General features: G+C 34.1%; 1 protein-coding gene across 6 annotated transcripts in view; it reads right to left on the bottom strand.

The window, feature by feature from the left end:
• The window catches only part of LOC117988842 (POU domain, class 6, transcription factor 2-like), a 226847-nt gene extending 211396 nt beyond the window's left edge, over window positions 1–15451 (bottom strand). For all 6 annotated transcript variants that reach the window (XM_069503628.1, XM_069503633.1, XM_069503632.1 and 3 more), the window contains exons 1-2: window positions 15133–15451; window positions 6314–6407 (exon numbers count right to left, since the gene is read on the bottom strand). The gene's annotated coding sequence lies outside the window, so the exon portion shown is untranslated. The remainder of the gene's footprint in view (window positions 1–6313; window positions 6408–15132) is intronic.
• Between the last annotated feature and the right edge of the window lie 214 nt (window positions 15452–15665).

Below are 15665 nucleotides of genomic sequence, written 5' to 3'. Positions count from 1 at the left end.
AGTTATAAACATACCAGAAGTGAAGTTAAATATTAACCACGACACACAGCGGTATATCGAGAGTTATTCCTTTCATAATAACCTTACTGCAATATTAACTTGATTAGGGCACAATTGCTATTGAAACCACTCAATCAGAAATGCGACCTAAATACAAAAGCATTTAATAGTCGAATGAGTCTGTGGTCGAACACAGACTGCCTTAAGAATCATCAAATACTCGCTTTTATACCAATCGATTCAAGATGGTGATGCAACACATCACGTGACTTCTGTAAGAGATAATTAATTATCATAAGTGCGCTAACAAAGTTGATATGAAAATATTTTATTTTATTTTATTTTTATCTTGCTACGGAATACCTTATTCCTAAATATTTTGTAGCCCTATTACAAGTTCTTCTAGTTTTGGAAAGTGATTTCCTACCTACAATCATAACCAATGCTCCTAGCATACACTTTGTTAAAGGTATTGCAAAATACACGAATTTAAGACAGGGGAGGTTAAGGTCCATTTTAATTTTACGTTTTAACTAGTGACGAATAACCTTCTTAGATAATCCCTCTTTCTACTGACGAAAACTGTATGAAAATTTGTACAGTAGTAAATTAGCCTGAACAAAAACGAACTTAGTGCGGCGGGGGAGGGGGGATAATATTATGTGTTGTGATATCGAGAGTCGAGACTCATGAAAACCTTTACTAAGGGTATTTCTGTCATACGCACGTAATTTTTCAAGAATAATTACATTGCCTTCCATTTACATATTCATAGGCTCTGTCATTCCAAAATTATTTAAAAGGTAGATGAAGTGAAGTCGAATAATAAAAGAAAGCTAGTATTTACTATAGCATAGGTACTAACCTATGATTACAAAAGTCAATTACAAAATGTTATCAGTTACAAGTAATGAATGCAAAAAAGGTAAGCTTAATAATTTGCATATTATAATTTATTGAATGAGTAATCTTTATGCAGACCGTACCGCCCGAGGCGACGCGACGCAACGCGGGCGCTTGTCGCGTGGAGGGAATCTACACTATATAGCAACATGTTGCTCGACAAAATACCTTGTCGCCTTTTTTATCCAGCATAAATAAAGCATGCACGACTTTGTATGTATATTCTTCTGTTCCCTCGCAACTCCCAAAATAGTCACTACTCACTAGACGTTACGTTAAATGCAGTGGCTTTATCGTATTAATGACCGTTCCGAGTTTTTAATGTAACCAACATATTATAATAATTATGATAGCAAAAGTCAATTACAGAATAATTATTATGTTATCACTCAGTAAACTTATTAACTTAAGTAGATGTAAAAATTGCAAACCTGGGATTCGGACTCGGGAAATTTTCTAGGTATGTTTTTTGTCGTGAAATTATTATACGCACTATTTTTATCAAACTTCATGTGCTATGAAGTAATTACAAGCCTTGTCGTTTACAAGTAATAAAAAATAGAACTTTTTAAATTGCGTATTATAATTTATTGAACAAGGGTGTTAAATGCAAACTTACGCCCGAAGCAAGGTTTAAACATGAGCGAGGGTCTGACATGGTTCAGAGTAGAAAACTCTTTACAGTTTACACTAATGCTAGGGCTCCACGTGCGAGCATGCTCGACATTGAGCATTGCTTTGTAAAGCTTGCTCGACGAGCATGTACAGTATTTTTTTTAAAGAATATTAGCCATGTTAAATGACTAATATTCCCCTTTCCTCTCCAACTAAGCGTCAAGCTTGTGCTAGGAGTAGGTACGACAATAGTGCAACGGGCGGGGTTTGAACCGTCAACCTTCCGGTTTTCAGTCCACTCCTTTATCCGTTGAACTATTGAGGCTAATTGTATTATATTACATGCGTATCTAAATTCTAAGGAAAATGAGGAGATCCGTAGAAGAACCAACGTAACCGACATAGCTCAGCATGTTGCGAAGCTGAAGTGGCAGCTGGCACATAGTTTGAAAATCCGATAGATAGATCCGTTGCGATTCCAAGGCGCTAGAATCGTGACCTCGCACCGAAAAGAATACCTATCTGAATCCTGAATCCTGCATCGATTATACATATTACGGAAAAAACTATTATAACAATAAAATTATTTATGTGTATCTTTAAATCTTATCTTCAAAGGATAAAGCTCATCGTTTTTTTACATCTTAACCCGTTAACCACCTAATTCCCAATTAACAAAATTCGCGAATTACAGTAAACCAGGCCCGCAAAAAATACAATAATTATACGAACCAAATCGATCCCATTCATCAACGTCGCGATAATGCTATCCATCGGAAAGTAGTCCGGGTGTTTTGGATTCGCAAGCAATCCTATCCTAACCCTAATAACAGTTTCCAATGAAGGGTTGTAAGCGGTTCGAATTTTAATGAAATATTTGATTTATACCCAAGAAAGATGAGGTAGCTTATTATCAGAATATATCATTAAACATTACCTATATAATTAAGTTCTGTTGCCTCCAGCTACCCCAATTTAACCAGCGTATAATTTTAATAAAATTGCCTCAACCGAGCCGAGCGGTGAAAAAAAATAAAATAAAATTATAACACATCTGATTGATGTATTATTTGGTAATTTATTGGCTATAATTACATCGTGTAATAGTGGATAATGCGGCGGTGTGGCAACGATTTATTAGTATTTATTAAAGTATGAATTATCGTATAATTATTGGATTGGGAGCTTCCAAACTAAACAGAACCGCTGTAGGGATTTATGAGCGTTTCTCGGAGATCTAATCGGGCGTGCGGTGAAATTGTGATTCACTTATCGGAAAGGCTGGTTACTTAGCATTCGTTGGTAAATATTAATATTTTAGCGAATGACTGATCGAAATCAAAAAAAAGGCTTTCGCAGTTGTCTAATAATTTAAGAAAAAAAATATGATAAAAGAGATACAGCTATTACATTTTTTACATTTATGGGTACAATTTCAAAGGCATTTTTTTGATGTTTTTTTACTGAGCGTTTTTTAAAAGATCCCTTTGATTTTTTAAATTGGTTCTTAATAATGATGGTCTTCTAAGTAATACAGGAAAGCTACTCTGACTGATTACTCGATGACCAAAAAATTTCTGTTTTCCAGATATTATATTCAGTTCATCTTCTGATGATTTAGGCATCAGTTTTTGAATGAATTTGCAAAGCAAAAAGTAGACAAAAGGAGATAATATATATATCTACCTTCCAGCCGTAGATAAAACATTTTGTTTACGTTTATATAAAAAATATTTTCAAGAAACAGACTAAAATATAGTACATAGGAAGGTCCTTAAAAACAGATATAAGTCACTTTTGATCCATTCATGATCCATTATAATAAAATTGATCCAACAAAGTTTCTTAACAGCTTCTTTAATCGTTTCATTATTCTAAAGTAAACATACAGTTACGTAGTAATAGTGCGTATTGGTATTACGAGCGTAAATAAGCGGTAATACTTCTAAATTACTCATAAACTTTTATAGATAAACATACGTTTACATCAATTTTTATGGTTTTGAAATCCCTTCCGATATTAGAGGGACGATAACCGAAGATTAACTTAAGATTAAGCGAAGATATTTCACAGATGTGGAACTATCATTAACGCTGGCTATAATTTATGCATTGACGGCATAATCGCTGTTAACATGTGTGTTATTTGAGTACAGTCAGCAAAAAAACTGTCGGTGGTAAATTAATGTTATTTATTAGTTGACATTAATATCTATTTGAAGTGAAAATTAATGGGATGACGGTACTCTATAATTGCTGTTTAAACTATCAGCATGTGCAGTACTGTCGACAAAAAAAACTGTTGGTGGAAAATTAATAATAGTTGACATTAATATTTAACATCTATTTGAAGTAGAAAATTATGTAATAATGAGATGATGGTAGTTTACTCTATAATTACTGTTAACTATCAACATATTTTTTATTGTTGGAGTAACGTCAACAAAAAACATTCGGTAGAAAATTATTCGTACCTATAAGTAATTTATTAGTGTATAATAATTAAGATGTTGTTTATTGTGACTATCTATTTGAAGTGAAAAATTATTGTATGACGGTTTTTAAAACTGTTGACATTTTTCAACGGTTGACAGTGTTTTATAATTAAATGAAAATAGACACTTTTATGTTTTTATAAATAACATGGTAAGTAATTACATATTAAAACTGTATGCGGTTGGTTTTAGTACCATCAGCAAAAAACGTTATAAATAGAAAACTAAATCGACTTACTACAGCCGGGCGTGGCGGCGCGGCGGCAAGGCTAAATAACTTGAATCTTTTTTTAGTAAAATGTATGGACAACTTAGTTACCTTTCATAATATTGTCCGCGAAAATCACATTTTAATTCTCACACATTTTACATTGCCTCGATATCGTATCGGAAAAATGTGAATGGTTTCACGTCGAATTAATTCGAAACAAAATGTTTCTCTATCAACTAATCCTCCATAGTAATATCATAAGGGCGAAAGTGTGTCTGTCTGTGTGCTAGCTTTTCATGGTCCAACAGTTTAACCGATTTTTATGAAATATGGTACAGAATTAGCTTGAACATCCGCATTTAAAGCACTTATTTCAATTCTTGAGCATTGTATTTCTATCGGCTAAATGAGCTTTACTTTCAAGATTTAGGGCGGTTACGCACTCATCCGATCCGAGTCCGTGAAAATACGTTCCGTAGTAGGTAGTCATAGAACTATTTGTATGGTAGCTTATGAGTTATGACATATGACGTAGACATTTTATATAATTCGTATTTTCACGGATTCGGGTCGGATAAGTGCATGATCTTTCTCAATGAAATGTCCAACAAGTTACGGCGGTTACGCACTCATACGATACGAGTCCGTGAAAATACGTTCTTTTTTGTATGGGAGCTTAATGACATATGTCGTAGATAAAATCGCTGGTATTCTCACGGATGACGGAGAGAACTCGGATGACGAAAGTGCAGTTCAACAAACTATCAAATGCAGTTTGGCATATTAACAGAAAATAGAGCTTAAGGTGACGCAGGACGCTCGACCGAAATTGGCAGCGCACGTGGGTAACGTGTTTGCTTTTCACTTGACATTGTATGAGAAAGTTGAGAGGCACGATGATTATCACTGAAATCAAACGCGCGAAAAAGGTTTAGGAAAAGTATTTTTGAGAAAAAACTACTGAATTTATGTTTGCAAAGTAAAGTTATTTCAACTAATGAATAAATAAACTACGTCTAATGATAAATTGTTTTACAATTTTCATATCCCTAATCTTATTTATTTACGCCCAAAGTTGTCATAAATTTAGTGTTAAAATAGGAATCTTTTGAGGCTCGTAACTTTTAAATCAATATTTTTTTCAATGTTTTAGATATCATTGAACCTAGATAACGACGAGATAAATCAATATAATTCTTAGTTTTGTGCGTACAATATCGAATATTGTTGTATTTTCCCTCCTACGTTTGTATGGAGAAAGCACCGAACTGAGTCCCCTTAAGGCTTATTTTTATGTAAATGTTTTGCCAATGCAAACTCACGGTTATTAAAATAAACAGAACCATATAGACTTAAATCAGAACTGTTATTAGGTTTGAGTTCTCAGTTCAATAAGCTTTATGAGTTTATCCTCAGAATTCAGGGTTTTCTTGACAAAATAAAATATTTACAGGACTCACTAAAATATTTTTCGAATTTTAATTAAACTAAAAAGTGCTAGGTACAGGCATAACAATTATGGAAAAAAAATTAATTACGTTCTAACTTTGTTTTCAGATCGTGAAAAGCTACAAACATTTTCCATAATATAATAGGTGGAGCCTAAAATATTATTTTCTAAACTTTCATAACTCTATGCGTTAAGTAAATAGAATCTAAAATATTGTTTTCTAACCTTCTCATAATATTATGCGTAAAACAAATAAATGTAAAGTAAAAAAAATAAACTTTTAACCATTTTAAACTCAATGTTTACACATGGAGTTTAAAATGGTTAAAAGTATAGTATTTTAGTAGTAACATGGAGTTACCAATGGAGCATGGAGGCAGTATAAAGAGAGACACAACAGTCCGACGACGCCTTTGGACTCGTAATTTTTCGTAGAAAACCTTCAATGGATTAAAAATAAATGTCAACTGAACTCGGTGGCTATCATTCAGTGCTGAATCCTGAGTTAGCGAATCGCCCCTCAGGAAAGCTATAAGTCATAGTTCATGTTCAAAAATATCTACGACTAAATAAGCTTAGCTTAGTTGTAGTCAGTTCGAAGAGCTAAAAAGATTTTCCATAATACAATAATGGACTTACCGGAGCCACTGGCAAATAGAAAGTCCCGTTGTAGGGAGGACGTTTTCAGGTAGGGGTAAAACAGCTTGCCGCCGTCCGGAACTCAGCGCAGTGACTGTGGCAAACAAAAACAACTGGTTAATTCCCTTTGGATGAATTGAATAACCCATATTTTATTACGTTAAGGGCGCACTATCGCTTGAACTAGAAAAATCTATGATTTCAAGCTCCAAATTTACCATTATAGAAAGGATTTTCACATAATTGAATACATGTTTAAAATAAATCAATCTTTCGTGCTGACATTTAATGTAGTATCTTATTATTTGCAAAATTTATTTTGTAGTGACCAATCTCCCGCACCTAGTTTTAATGAAATAAATAAGAGACTCAACTTTGAAGCCCTAAATCTGTCTTTAAAAATCATCTGATTTACTGAAAAAAAAGTAATGTGTGTGTTCAGTAAGTAAGAAAACTATTGCACATATTATTTTGATCTTTTCTGCACGTTAATAAAATAACGTTGAACGAAAAAATATCGTTACTAACGTTACGTTAGATAGATTTGTTGTCAAAATAACACTTTGAGAATTTAGAAGGGAAAAAATTCATTGTTTGAAATAAAATTCATTCTCGTTTTGAATTATTCAAAATGTTTTTTGTGTGGCACGATGGGGCTAATTTGATTGCTACAAATTCTATACAAATAACATTATCTTTAGCTTTCCATTTTTGATCTATTTTCATGAAAATTTAAAGATACCTTGTACAAAGTAAGAGGCTTCAAAGTAAAGTTTACCGGGGTACTATAACTTCAGATTTTTCGTCGCTTGCGTTCATGCGGGATGGTTCGATAACAGTGACATTGATTGGTTCTACATTGCTGTTTCACTGAGTGTTATGAAAATATTTTTTCATAGAAAACCTTCAATGGATTAAAAATAAATGTCGAATGAGCTCGATGGATATCGTTCAGTGTCAATCACTGAGTTAGAGAATTGCCCCGCCTGGATAAATATTTGAATATTTTTGTACAAAACTTTGCACCGAATTGTGAATCTCCTCATATTTTTAGTTGGTTAAGAATACTACACAAATTTAGAACCCCAATTTTACCCCTTTAGGGGTTGACTTTTCAAAAATCCTTAGCCGTTAGCGGATATCTACGTCATAATAGCCATCTGAAATCCAAATTTCAGCCCGATTCGTCCAGTAGTTTAAGCTGTGCGTTGATATATGTCAGTCACCTTTTCCTTTTATAAAGGTTTTATATATTTAGATTATTTTATTAAATTTTGTCTGCCAAATTTTTGTGTGGCCGCACTTGACCAGGGTGGTGGACCATGGTCAAACCCTTCTCACTCCGAGAGGAACCGATGCTCAATAGTGAGCCGGCGATGGGTTAATGATGATGATGATGATGATTATTTTTACAAAATGTATGGCTAAAACACGAAAACACTGTTAAATGTAATTCTAAAAATTTAACAATTCAATCTTTTTTAATTCATTACTGAAAAATGAAAAAATGTAGGTAATATATTACAATAAAACTTAAAGCTAGCCTTATCTGGTAAAAAATTTTTACTCTACAAATGATAAGTTGATCTAATAAAATATAATATTAATAATATTTTTCCCTATATTTTCGTGCGCTTTGCTTATATTATAATCGTAAATATTAATTAAAATCAATCATCCAAGGTTTTTACGAAAACAATCAGCTTTTTATTATGCGACTCTAATTTAATGGTTAATTTGCACTGATGTCATTATGTGTCATTAAATTAATTATTGAATTAATTTTAAAATAGCAATTAACTGGAGGTCAGATTGAAGGTAACTTTGTGTGATTATTCAGAAACGTTATAGCCATTTTATACCTATTATTAAATCTAATTTGGTGACTATTATTTTTACATTAACCCGAGTATTTCAATAGGGTCTTGGACTGTAGTAATAAAGTGATGTGATTTTATAATAATATATAGTGGCAGTTTTTGGGGCTAGAATTCATTATTAAAGAGAATAATTTAAAAAAAAAAAAATATTTTAAGAAAAGGACAGACAAGCTCAATTAAATTTAAAACTGTCAAACCTCGTGACTTTAACAATCTTGAGCAGTGTTTAAATTTGTAGAGTATCACTAAACGGTTCTTAATTTAAATTTCATTTTCCGTCCTTTTTTAGCAATATTAAAAAATAAAAGATGCAGATACTCTAAATTTAGTTTAGAGAAAGACATCAGAATCGACGCTATTATAAAGAAGTGAACAATAATAAGTCTAGTAGGATCCTTTCTGCGCTTCATTGATCGTTAAAATTAAGTTTTTGATATAGTTTCGTGAGTTTTCCAACGCTAACTAACTAAACAATCCCACATGTTATAAAAATCTCTTTATGTATATAAAAATGAATCGCTGAATGTGTTGCTCGAGAACAGCTGAACCGATTTCGCTAATTCTTTTTTCATAATATTCCTTAAAGAACGAGGATTGTTCTAAAGATGGTTCTTCGGAGAGAAAAATCTAAAAGAATCGACTGTTAGGCGGTATGAAGTTCGCCGGGGTAGCTAGTTTCAAATAAATTTTCTTGCCTAACTATACTTTCTCACGCTCGAGTCTCGACGGCCGACGCGAAATAGCATCGCGAACCCCTTCGCTTACGCATTCGCACCAGGGGCAAAGCGGGGAGGGTGCGAAATTTAACCAAACCACGTGGTTCACTCGCGTACGTACCTAACCTAGTAACTAAGTTTTCTCTCTTAGTTTTAGTTAACTGATTTTATGATGTGCTTCATAGACTGCTAATGATACCTATCCTATGTGAGTTTTGTCAGTCTCAGCAACAGAGATAATGCTTTACAAAACCGCTATCTTATTCTAAAGGTTGATGTACATTATTTTCTGCCGCGTACTGTACTAATATGAGCAGGTGCGACTGAGTGCCTATATGTCTGTCCATATTGTTATAACTAGCTTATATGCCCGCGACTTTTTCCGCGTCGACTATACTTTCAAACCCTTATTGTATGATTTTAGTAATTGAATTTACAAAAATCCTTTCTTAGCGGATACAGTCGCCATATTTGATTGTTTGATAATCAGTGTCACTCGGTATGATGTAAAGATTCTAACAATACATACAAATGTATTCAGACACTTAGAAGTTACGGTGAAATAAAGAAACTCATACATAAATAAACCATGAAAACATTTCACCCTTTTTTGGGCAGTCGTGTAAACAGTATTGTTTGACGTGCGAATTTCAAACTACGTTGACCCCCCATGCCCCAAGCATGTCTCAGCCGCATTCATCATTTCACTGACACGATACTCGTGACAAAGGAGACTTTTACACGGAAACACGTGCTATCCACGTGGGTAATGTAAACTTTATTTAATTACAGTAAATTAACACTTACACAGTAAAACTTCTTTCGGTACTAGTTGATAACAACCAAGATTTTTTTTGAAATAGTAGTGACGCAAACTTACATATTCCCATTTTTTTACACGCCAAAAAATAAACGTTCTGTTTTCAAATGTATATGTGAGTTTTTTATTTGACCAGAACTTCCCAATGCCTGAACAGCATTGGGCAACGTGCGCATTTCAAACTACGTTGACCCCCATGCCCCAAGCATGTCCCAGCCGCATTCATCACTTCACTGACACGATCCTCGTGACAAAGGAGACTTTTACACGGAAACACGTGCTATCCACGTGGGCAATGTAAACTTTATTTTAATTACAATAAATTAACACTTACCTATACCTCACTGTACGTTGCGGGGTTGAAAAATACTAAATCACTAAAACTACAAAATGAGGCAAACGGTTATTGGTATTGGATTGTCTTTAGGTAGCATAACAATAACGCTATGTTTTTGCTAGCGTACGTTCTGGTTACATCCTGTATACCAGTGTTGTTCAGTTCAGATTCTCAAAAAGAATAAGAAGCTGATAATGATTCGAAGACTTGAATTAACAAAACCTGCCTACTACCAAATGTACAAGATATAAAAGTATTTGGCTTGTATATTGAATAAGTGTCCCGCTTTAACTCAATTGTTAGTCCCCTTGCCTATTTTATACACTAAGAGACCACCGGCGCCAGACTGTTGACACTGTTACAATACCAGGATATTGTGAGTTGAGTGAAGATAACATAGCTATGGAAGACTTTTTTCTGAATACCGTACTTGTCATTTTGAAACGAAAATGAGATTTCGATGTAGATGAAAAAATAAAAGTAATACCAGGAGTAATGTGTAATAGTAAATAGTAGATGTTTTGAGTAGTATATTATTATATTATTACCTATTGTAAACTTGCTGTAAAATGGTAATATGAAAATGGTATATTGATACATATTAGAAGATTTAGAAGATAACTTCCCTAAAAGAAGAACGCATTCTTCATAAGTGTTGTATTTTGAAAAAGGTCTTCTATTTATTGACTGTAATATGGTGACATGCTAAGATGTTTAGGTGACAAGTTTTCCTGTAAAGTTATTGCAATCTCTACTTTTTTTATAAAGCTGACCTAGACTGAATGAATGAGTTAGTTAATCAAGACGTATGACTATGTGCATTTTAACAACAATAAAACTCTATTTATAGGTTTATTCCAGTGTTGTTTAACTGAGTTAACGAATCTGACCACCGGCTCTTGTTTTATTCTTGGGATACAATTTGTGCAATCGAACGAATAGACTGACATATTTTACTATCTGTAATCTTAGAATATTATCTATAGTTATTAGTAAAATTTTACTTATGACTGTTGACAATCATCATAATCAACTAAACCGTGTCTAGAAAATTCCTAATTGAACTAATGAGAAGTAATTACAATTTTTATTGCAGCCATAATGATTACGATGCCTTAAAATAATAAAAGCAATTAGACAAAGATGGGCGTAGCGGAGTCGCCTACATTTGTCCTTTTCACACTCGTTCTTTTTATATCGACGAGAGTGGGAAAGAAGTTGGGCCTGATTAGACGTAATTGTTTGAACGGTTATAAAACTTGATGTCAGACGGTATTCAGTTTGTCGTAAAATTGTAAGATGTTTTCTACTTATTTACGTTAAACTAGATAGATATCATATAGATAGGTAGCTTGTTTTTGAATGTTCTGTAGGAGCAGGGTCCAATTAACTTTCCAATCATCCATTGGCAAAAAGACCAGAAGAATTACATGTCCCTTTTAGGACAATGAAGTTAAGTGCTTCGAATACATTGATAGAACTCTATTCGATTAAGGATCAGTTGCATTATGCATATTAGGTGGTATACAATAGGTACCTATGAAACATAAATATATCATCATCATCATCAGCCAGTAGACGTCCACTGCTGCACATAGGTCTCTTGTAGGGACTTCCACATGCAGCGGCTCTCTGCGACTCGTCTGATGTCGTCCGTCCACTTAGTGGGGGGTCTTCCAACACTGCGTCCAGTGCGAGGTCGCCATTCCAGCACCTTGGAACCCCAACGTCTATCGGTTTTATGAACTATGTGCCCTGCCCATTGCCACTTCAGCTTCGCAACCAGTCGAGCTATGTCGGTTACTCTAGTTCTCCTACAGATCTCCTCATTTCTCTCTAGCTTTCTCCATCGCCCGCTGAGTGTTCTTATAAGTCTCAGTTCTATACGAAATATTAATTGCATTTTAGAACAATCTCCGTCTAATGGCCCAGCGCAATTGGTGTGAGTGATTCACAACAATAAACAGTCCACAACTAAGTAGTGACTCACAAGAGTTATACTAATTTAGTCCAATGAGAGTTTAGTAGAATAATGATGTGATCAGATAGAAATAGATTTTGTTAAGATGGGAAACCTACTTGGTAGACCACCAACATTGTTTGAAAATAATACCATTCAAACAGATTTTTTTTATTCAGATGCAATCTCATCTGGTGCTAAGTGAACTTGGAAGATTTGTTTTTAAGATTTGATTTATTTGCTTTTTACTGACTGACTTGGATTTTAGCCAGCCCGTTTAGCACAAAAGCTATCATTGCTACAATCACAATTGCGTTGTAATTGGCTGAATTTTTGGTAGGTACTTGCTGCAACTATGCATTTTAGCCAGTAATGAGAAAGTGTCATCGATCGTCACTCTGTATCTGATAGTCTTAGCTCTCAGGTCTTTGATACGATATCCTTTTGAAATTAGGAGTTCTTCGGTTTTGTTTTTCATCCCAATTCACTTGCTAAGGGACTAGCTTATATTTTATCTAGGTACTTACCTACCGTACTAGGTGCGAATTGGCAGACTTCACCACCACCATTCTCAAATGTGAAAATTTTAGATTGTTTTTTGGTAGGGTTCATGTTTTTTAATTTTTTAATTGGTTTAGGAGCGGACTAAATTCCGAAAGGTTCCCCCCCGCCCCATACCCCGATTGCCATCTCGACCTGTCGCGCACTATACTACACCAAAAATGTATACTTAGGTAGGTATTTCATTTCGTACAAGTTACCTATTGAGACCTAAGTACCTATCAGAATTCAGAACTATAGTCATTTAATACTGCCTAGGCATTTGGCGACACCTTGTTTTAATTTTTAACACTTCAATTACTTCGCAAAGTAAGTTCGTACCTAGATTAGATAGAGATCATTAAAAGTTTTTAGTGCAAAAAGTGCCTACCTACCTACTTTTTAATTTTTTTAATTAGTGAACGCTAGGTTGCCAAAATAAAGACAAGTGGATTCTATCTGCCTTAATTAAATGCTAAAATATGTGTTTTAATAACTTTGCCAACTGTCTAAAATCTATTTACCTATACCTATTCATATTTGCTGACAAATGGGCTGACCTCATGGGTCAGATCTTGCACTTTTGTGAAAATTTATAATTTTGCTTTTTAAAATTTATAATTTTAACAATTTTTGTAAGTATGTTTATGTTAGTTTGTACTCGTAGTTTAATTAGTGTAATTGGCTTTATGGCCGTTCTAATTAAATAATAAATAAATAATAATAATAATAATATTTTGTGATATGGGCAGTGTCAAAAATCATATAAGCAATTAAGATGTTCTTACTTCTTATACGATGTCTCATCACAAGGTTTGGTTCCGAACACGCTCACTTGAAGCGAAAAACGTAACATTGAAAATATAATATGAATGACTGGATGTCGTGTCGGTGTCGTACAGTATAAACGTACCTACTATGAAATGTCGTGCAATGAAAAAAATATTTTTACAGATTTTTTAAACTTTGAAACTTATCTATCATGCAAGTACCTATAGTACGCGACAGGTGGAGATGGCAATCGGGGAAGGAACGCCCCGCACACCCGCACAGCCCGCTCGCTAACCTGGTGCGGGCGAGGCGGGTGACGTGCGGGTGTGCAGGGGGAGTCCCTCCGCCTCATACCCCGATTGCCATCTCAACCTGTCGCGGACCACTACTCGTATTAGGGCTACGTAGGTCTATCCCTACCTGGATATCTTAATATAACTAACCTAACCTAGATATCCTAGATAACCTAATAATTTTTTTTTTTGTAAAAATAGCCGGCAGAAAATACTTACTGTAGGTAGGTAGGTACATCGACCTTTAGAAAGGGATTTCGGCTTCGTAGCGTTGTCTCTGTCACTCATAAGTACCTACCTCTCTGACGTTTTGTCGGTCTCAACGATAGAGAGACGCTCTATGAAACCGCTATCTCTTTCCAAAGGTCGATGTACAATATTTACTGCCGGGTAGGTACCTACCTACTGTATACCTTATTTTGACTAGAATTATTAATTTAGGTTTTATAAGTTTTCATCTTCATAATTTTTTTTAATAATAATTTTTGAGTTATAGGCAAGTACCTACCTATGTAAGTCTATTTCTCTATTTTGATAATTAATAAAATTAAATGGTAGGTAGATATAGATAAAGATTATTGGTTTATTATTTATTACATAATATTATTACTTAATTATTAGGTAGGAATTATTTTAATTTTTTATTACTTTTGACTTAATAAAAAATTAATAAAGTAGGTAATATTTTAAGTTTATTTTTCAATTAATAGTTGTAGTTAATTACCTAATATTTACCTTCTCAGAATTTAACTAATAAAATAAAATAATTAAAATTAAAAATAATGTGTCTCTACTTAAAATGTTTATTGACAAAAAAAATCATTAGCTCATTTCGAATAAAAACATTCCAGGCTGCACATAACAACAATATTAACCGGGCCTATCGCATATATACCCGGCTATATTAAAATTTCCACTACAACGCGAACACAAAACGAACAAAAAATACCTACAGAAAAACCCGACACATGCTACGCCAATCAGCTGTTCGCTCGACGCCCCGCCCAGTGCCCAACTTTTCCTCTTTAACGAGAAAAATCACGTTTTTCCCTTTTTTCACAAAACGCGGCAAAACGTCGAGCGAGAATTTTTTTAAATATTTTTTTACGGAACTACTCTCTGGTAGAGCAAAACAAAACAATACCGTTTATAATTTATAATCCGCTACATTATAAGCAAACTTTTTTGACAGTTTCTAAGCATCGTAAGCTTTGTAAAAGTCAAATTCTTCTCAAAGTTTTTCAAGACATTTTTCACACTGATTCTACTTATTTTACAAACTAAGCAAGCGTTTTTTTATATTTTGTGCAAATACATGAATTTTATTTGTTTGAATAATTTGAAATAATTAAGTTCATAATAACTTTCTTTTTTTCGTCATTACGTAGTTTTATTACAAACAAATTTAATGAGACACAAATAATTTATTAGTGATTGTTGTTTAAATTATTAAACATTTTGTTTCATTATGGACACTATAATTCTATAATGATAATACTTACAATTTTCGATTAATATTAGTCGGAAGTATTAAGATTTGTTTTCGTAACAGTGACGTTGTTAATTAGCCGGCGTTCGCTGATTCATCACTCTAAATCGTTCCAACGGCCACTCCAAGCCGGTAATTACACTGCAAATATCTCTCCTTTTTCATAAAACCAGTAAACAGCACTAAAATATACAGTCCAGTTTCCGAACGCACTAAAAAGTTTAGTTTTATCTGTCAAAAGACGCGCGAAACAATTTTTTCTATCTGTCAAACGAAGCCCGGGCGAACGCGATACGGCCGTCCACGTCAGAACGCTGACGTTCACTAGTCGCGATTCGGCGTAAGTCGAAGAGAAGAAGGCAGCGGTCTCGGCCAACCCGCCTTTCGTTCGTCTCTTTCTCGCGGCACTATGCCCGCCCGCACCATTTTTACGGTTTAACCGACTCAATTCAATTCAACTCAACTCAATTGTCGTAGCGCGAATGCCTTCGCACTGGACGCTAGAGTGAGACGTATATCGTTCACCTTCTTTCAGACGCCGCTGGT

This window comes from Maniola hyperantus, chromosome 15, assembly GCF_902806685.2.
Source record: "Maniola hyperantus chromosome 15, iAphHyp1.2, whole genome shotgun sequence".
Classification (NCBI taxonomy): domain Eukaryota; kingdom Metazoa; phylum Arthropoda; class Insecta; order Lepidoptera; family Nymphalidae; genus Maniola; species Maniola hyperantus.
Note: the sequence above shows the minus strand (reverse complement) of the source record. Positions and strands in the feature narration are given on the sequence as shown.